Raw genomic sequence first — 7,866 nt, 5'->3', positions numbered from 1 at the left:
ATTATCATAATTCCTCTCGCTTACAGCCTGTAAGTTAACTGCTGTTAGCATTGCGTTGTTACCAAATCTTTCAAACGTGGTAAGGAGCGTCACATTTTCGACTGACGTCAGAGGTATTCAGGCCCATCACAATGTACAGATTAGCTGGCTAATCAGGGACACTGAGCTTTTTAAAACAATGATTTTTGTACAAAATCAGTGCGGTGCGTTTCATGAAGACAGGAATATCTGGAGCTACAAAAATGTACGGTATGTATAAACCATAAAGCACACAAATACACAAAATAATGTTGTTTTTTAGCAATATAATAGGTGCACTTTAACATAAAGTAACATTATATCAGTGCCATTGTTTTGTCACAAGATGCACACCAGTATTGTGTTTTGTAATGTATGTTTGTAAAAACTTTTTCAATATAACTAAGACCTAGTCTTGAAGTAATCTTAACCCTGTCCGAGAAACTGTCCAATTGTGTTTTACAATTAAAGGGACACTTCACTTTAAAAAAAAAAAAAGATAATTTTCCAGCTCCTCTAGAGTACAACATTTGATTTTTACCGTTTTGGAATCCATTCAGCTGATCTCTGGGTCTGGCGCTAGCACTTTTAGCATAGCTTAGCACAATCCATTGAATCTGATTAGACTATTAGCATCACGCTAAAAAATAACCAAAGAGTTTCAATATTTTTCCAATTTAAAACTTGACTCTTCTGTAGCTACACCGTGTACTAAGACCGACGAAAAATTAAAAGTTGCGATTTTTTATGCAGATATGGCTAGGAACTATACTCTTATTCTATCGGAATAATCAAGAACTTTGCTGCCGTTACATGGCTGCAGCAGGTGCAATGATATTGCGCAGTGCCCGAAAATAGTCCACTGCTATTGAAAGTTACCAACGGGGCTATTTTCGGGCAGTGCGTAATATCATTGCGCATGCTGCAGCCATGTTACGGCAGCAAAGTCCTTCATTATTACACCAGAATGAGAGTAGGCTATTATTCAAATCGCAACTTTGAATTTTTTTGTTGGTCTTAGTACACAATGTAACCACAGAAGAGTCAAGTTTTAAACGGGAAAAATATAAAAACTTTTTGGACATTTTTGAGCGCAATGCTAATGGTCTAATCAGATTCAATGGATTATGCTAAGCTATGCTAAAAGTGCAAGCGCCAGACCAGGAGATCAGCTGAATGGATTCCAAAACTGTAAAACTCAAATGTTAGGGGAGCTGGAAAATTAGCATTTTTTCAAAAAAAGTGGAGTGTCCCTTTAAATTTAAATAAAAAAAGATTTGAAGGCATTTTTAGAGGGATGTGGTTCTTTCAGTTATTACCAAATGATGCAATCGGCACACCACCATAAAAAAAACTCTAGGTGTCACAAGGAGATCTTAATGTTGTAATGGAAATTCCCTTTTTAATCTTTCAGTGCCTCTTAAAGGGATAGTTCACCCAAAAATAAAAATGTTGTTATTATTTACTCACCCTCATGTTGTCATAAACCTGAGTTTCTTTATTCTGTTAAAAACAAAAGGAGATATTTTGATAAATAAGGTAACTATGCAGTTAACAGTACCCATTGACTTCCAAAGTAAGAAAAACAAATGCTATGGAAGTCAATGGGTACCATCAACTGGGTGATTCTTGTGAAATTAGACTTATGAGGTGTCATGAAACATTTTGATAAAAAAGTAAATGCAAAGTAAGAGTATCAAAATAAGAAGCATACAGTTGCAAACATCTCTTTATGTACTATTTTGCACATGATTTCAAATGACATCATACAAACCAATTTTTTTTTTTCCACATTTAAGGGGACATTTTTTATTACCACAACGTGTCCATGACTGGATTTGGGTTCTTTGACATGGAAATAATTATAATTAAAAAATCTAAAAAATAAAAAGCTTCAGTGCACAGAAACATGTGGTATTTGGTGATCATTGGTAAATGTAGAGACAATAATAAGTAATATAAATGTGTCCAAGAAAAATTTTCTCATCCTCCGCAACAATTTTCAATCATCAATGAACTAAAATTTTCAACAAAAAAAAGAGACATAATTGACTGTGATACTCAAGATGGCTACCAGGTAAGCAGTTCTTTTTTCTCTCCAGATAAAAGTTGAAATTTTGTTTGTCATAGTACCTAGACAACTTTTTAGTTCTCATTACCGAAACATGAGTTTGTAAACGCATATATTTAATGTAATATCATGTTGCGGTAATGATAATTTTTGATAATGATAATCTAAAAAAATGTAAATAATTCTATAGGAAATATTTTTTAAATCCTCCAAAATAATGGTTATAGTAAGTTCAGACCTTAATCTTATATGGGCTTCAATGGCTTTTTAAAAAAATCTGATGCTGAACACCTTTTAAATCTGGATTTCGTGAGAATCACCCAACTGTGTGATAGCCATCATTGATTAAAATATTTTCTTTTGTGTCCAACGTCATAAATAAACTCATACAGGTTTAGGACAACTTGAGGATGAGTAAATGATGACAGAATTTTCATTTTTGGGTGAACTATCCCTTTAAGAACCATTGAGGTTTTAATGAAATACATTTAGTGACATTGCTATTATGATGTCACAGAAGAACCCTTTTTGTTTGAATAATTCCATAAAAGTTTCCAAAAAAGGTACTATTAGATTATAAATCGTATGGTTTTCCTAAAAACGTTTGACTGAATGGTTCTTTGAGGAACCAAAAAAGGTTCTTCTATGGCACAGCTGTGATTTTCTTAGATGTTTCCATTTGGGTTAGGGGCACACTTGTGCTGTCCCCGGCCCTGATATTTGAGGATTAATCTTAACCTCTGGTGGTGAGCCCACAAAACTCATCACCCAAGATGCACCACAGCCTGGTCTCTAATCATGAGCATGCTGCTGCACGAGCCACAGGACCTAAACACAGAGCTCGAACCCACAGACATAATGAAAGTGCTGTTACTGAGATATAGGTTTCAATGAGAAACAGGTTTATCTATAAACCCCTCAGAGAAGGGAAGAGTCAACCGACAGAGTCCGTATGCAATGTAATTTCGGTGTTTTGTTTGTTTATTTATTTATTTATTTATTTTAACACCAATCCAGCATCTATGGCTATATCTATGGTTAATCTATACAAACATTTGAAGGAATAGTCCATTTTCTTAAAAGAAAAATCCAGATGATTTACTCACCATCATGTCATCCAAAATGTTGATGTCTTTCTTTGTTCAGTGGAGAAGAAATTATGTTTTTTGGGGAAAACATTGCAGGATTTTTGTAGTTTTTATGGACTTTAATGGACACCAACAATTAACACTTAACTCAACACGTGGCAGTTTTTTTCAGCGGAGTATCAAAGGACTATAAATGATCTCAAACGAGGCATAAGGGTCTTATCTAGCGAAACGATTGTCATTTTTGACAATAAAAATAACAAATATACACTTTTAAACCACAACTTCTCGTCTAGATCCGGTCCTGAAAGCGTCAGCGTGACCTCACGCAATACGTCATGACGTCAAGAGGTCACAGAGGACGAATGCGAAACTACGCCCCAGTGTTTACAAGTGTGTTGAAAGAGGACCGTTCCGACGTTGTTGTATGTGGAATGATACTAATTAATGTCTTTGTGTCAGTTTATTGTTTACAATGGTCCACAAATGTGCGTTTCATATATGTAACACGTGACCTCCCTACTTCACTACGCATTTACGTTAGGTCGCGCTGGACCGGACCTAGACGAAAAGTTGTGGTTCAAAAGTGCATATTTTTTATTTTTCTTGTCAAAAATGACAATCTTTTCGCTAGATAAGACCCTAATGCCTCATTTGGGATCCTTTATAGTCCTTTGAAAACTGTTACGTGTTAAGTTAAGTGTTAAGTGTTGGTGTCCATTAAAGTCCACTAAAATGAGAAAAATCCTGCAATGTTTTCCTCAAAAAACATAATTTCTTCTCAACTGAACAAAGAAAGACACCAACATTCTGGATGACATGGTGGTGAGTAAATTATCTGGATTTTTCCTTTAAGAAAATGGACCATTCCTTCAAAGTGGTGAAGGACAATTTGGCATCTCCAATTCATCTAACCTGCATATCTTAAGACTGTGGGAAGAAACCGGGGTACTCGGAGGAGCTGAACCAGTCAAGGCTCAAACCCTGGGGCTTGAATTGGGGACTGAAAAACAGAAAGAACCACAATGTCACCCCAATTTCAGTGTTTTAAGAATAACTGTGTTTGATTTGTAAGATAACGTAATGATGTGTAAATGCATCCTTTTTGCATTTGAACTATTTCAACTACTATTCGTACTACTACTAAAAAAGTATGCTGTTTGACGGCACACTAGACCGCTGACAACTTAAAGTTTCCCCATGCTCATTTTTTCGCCGATAAACTAATCCCAATGGAATTCCTGTCAGTGTTCAACCTTGATAAAACTTGATTTAAGCAACCAGAGTGGGAAGTCCTGGTGAATTATGGACATCATTTATAACCGGACTTGTCGCTGACCCCGTGACATGTAGCTTGGGGTCAGGTTTGTATCGAAACAGTCCAAATGAACCCGGATGCAAAAAACCCTCAAGAAGTCGATACAATCTCTTCCAATAACAACTTAGCGATGAAAACAATAGAGAGAAAGCGTACCGAGCTCAGGGGAAATAAGGGCGTAATATTAAGATCCCGCTCGCACAGACGGAGGCCTAGCTGTAGACGTCTGCCAACAGTTTTGAACTTTACAGCTTAGGGTCGCTTGATGACGAACATTGCGCTACCCGGTGGGATTTCGAGCACACGATTAGAACCCTGACTGTTTACGTTACTGTTCTACATTTCAACATCGCTGCCTTTGCTTAAAGTATGAAATTGTGATGTCATAATGCGCACATGCGAAGATTTATTTGACTTTGACAGGCACGAGGGGAATGCATTAAACTGAATGTACGGGCATCTTGACTGATGGCTAACTTGACAAGCTGTTGTCAAAGCATTAGCGGTTTTATTGCATGTTTAACATGCAAAATCAAACAACAGATTGTTTTTAATTTAGTGTCGGCACAAATTCAATGAAAATGAGGACAGCTGCCACATGTTGCACGCAGATTTGCCAAGTGACTTTAACCGTATCCAAACTCCACCTTGGGGTACTTAAAAGATATAATACTCTAGCCAGCTGCACTTTGTTGATGTTGTCGTATTTTGGTGCTGTCATAGTCTTCCAAATGTTATTGGATTTCTTTTTTCCATGTTGTTTGCATTAATTATAAAAATGACTTGGATCTGGGATGTTATATTTGGGCCAGCGATTGTATGATATGTAGGCAAGATGTTACGAAATACTTGCAAGTATATTGGACTCATCAAACTATATCCAGATAGCTTTGTACTGGGTTGGGGGGGGTTGTGGTACCGGGCCAAATTACAAACCATCTAGTTAAGGCTGCTAAACTCTAACTATCAATTTACAGCAACAGGCCCCCTAAACACTAACCATCCTGTTTAACCCTTTTAAATGTTCTCGTCTCGCAACCCCTTCAGGAAACCAGATTGTTTTGATAGCTCTGCAGACAGTCATTTCAGAAGATCCTTTGGGAAAGAGGAAACAGCAATTTAGACCCATTGTCTAGACGCATACAAAGAGAAATGCTCACTTTAAAATGATCTTATTAGAAACGACCTTACTGAAAAATTGTAAAATGTGTTAAACTCTTAAAGGGCACCTTTCACAAGACTTTTTTAAGATGTCAAATAAATCTTTGGTGTCCCCAGAGTACATATGTAAAGTTCTAGCTCAAAATATCATATAGATATAAATGATATATCATATCATATCATTTATAAAAGCATGTTAAAATTGCCACTTTGTAGGTGTGAGCAAAAATGTGCAGTTTTCGAGTAAAAATGTAGTAACCATGTTTGTTTGGCACATGAACTCTGTAGCATTAACTAGAGTGAATTGATGAACTACTAGTAAATACTGTTGTATACATGAAAAGAGGTGCAAAAAATAAAATAAATAAAAATGATTGACTTGTATTAAAACAAACTGAAAATAATACAATATGATATACACTCACCTAAAGGATTATTAGGAACACCATACTAATACTGTCTTTGACCCCCTTTCGCCCTCAGGACTGCCTTAATTCTACGTGGCATTGATTCAACAAGGTGCTGAAAGCATTCTTTAGAAATGTTGGCCCATATTGATAGGATAGCAGCATCTTGCAGTTGATGGAGATTTGTGGGATGCACATCCAGGGCATGAAGCACCCATTCCCTCACATCCCAAAGATGCTCTATTGGGTTGAGATCTGGTGATTGTGGGGGCCATTTTAGTACAGTGAACTCATTGTCATGTTCAAGAAACCAATTTAAAAATGATTCGAGCTTTGTGACATGGTGCATTATCCTGCTGGAAGTAGCCATCAGAGGATGGGTACATGGTGGTCATAAAGGAATGGACATGGTCAGAAACAATGCTCAGGTAGGCCGTGGCATTTAAACGATGCCCAATTGGCACTAAGAGGCCTAAAGTGTGTCAAGAAAACATCCCCCACACATGCACAGTGGTAACAAGGCATGATGGATCCATGTTCTAATTCTGTTTATGCCAAATTCTGACTCTACCATCTGAATGTCTCAACAGAAATCGAGACTCATCAGACCAGGTAGAACTTTTCCAGTCTTCAATTGTCCAATTTTGGGGAACTCGTGCAAATTGTAGCCTCTTTTTCCTATTTGTAGTGGAGATGAGTGGTACCCGGTGGGGTCTTTTGCTGTTGTAGCCCATCCGCCTCAAGGTTGTGCGTGTTGTGGCTTCACAAATGCTTTGCTGCATACCTCGGTTGTAACGAGTGGTTATTTCAGTCAAAGTTGCTCTTCTATCAGCTTGAATCAGTCGGCTCATTCTCCTCTGACCTCTAACATCAACAAGCCATTTTCACCCATCCATACTGGATGTTTTTCCCTTTTCACACCATTCTTTGTAAACCCTAGAAATGGTTGTGCGTGAAAATCCCAGTTACTGAGCAGACTGTGAAATACTCAGACCGGCCCGTCTGGCACCAACAACCATGCCACGCTCAAAATTGCTTAAATCACCTTTCTTTCCCATTTTGACATTCACCAGGACCACACCCCTAAATGATATAATAAAAATGTACGTTTCATTAAGAGAAACGATCATGTGTAACTATGGTAACCGGGTTTTTGTTTTACCCGCTCGATTTCTTCATTAGGCTAAATAAAAACGTGGACTTTGTTCCCTCATTTCACAACATACCACTATTTCCACAACATACAGTATCATACCTCATTTCACAACATACCAGCAATAGCAAAGACATAAATGAGTTATCTGTGGTTTGTCCTTAATTTTCTCAATACAAACATTTTTCCCCACTCTACACTTAATCCTCCACACTACAGCGCCAATAAAAACCTAAATGCAACCTTTCATTGTTATTGTTATAAAGCACACTTGATATAGTGTAACCATATGGTCTCCTCTAACAGCTGGTTTGGTCTCTCTGTGACAAATTCAACAGCAAACATGTGCACACGGCCTATTGTTTGAGCATGGGCCGGACGTCAGGTTCACCTCCACCAATGCTCTCCAGATCCCAATGTAGATAAAGATTTGGCTCAGACTTAAAGACTAAAACTCAACACAGCTGTTGCTTCATTTAGCAGGTCCTTATAAGAAGATCATGTTATTTTAGTATTTTTAGAGATTTTAGTCAAGTTGAGTGTTGTTATGAGACAATAAGAAGTGCTGGGTCGAGTCTTTAGTTGTGGTTTACTTGATCAGCCAGTAACGTTTTATACATAAAACTAATATTTACTTGAACTGTAATATA

Source organism: Misgurnus anguillicaudatus, chromosome 23 (assembly GCF_027580225.2).
Source record: "Misgurnus anguillicaudatus chromosome 23, ASM2758022v2, whole genome shotgun sequence".
Taxonomy (NCBI): Eukaryota; Metazoa; Chordata; class Actinopteri; order Cypriniformes; family Cobitidae; genus Misgurnus; species Misgurnus anguillicaudatus.
The sequence above is the reverse complement of the archived record's forward strand: the minus strand, read 5'-3'. Positions refer to the sequence as shown.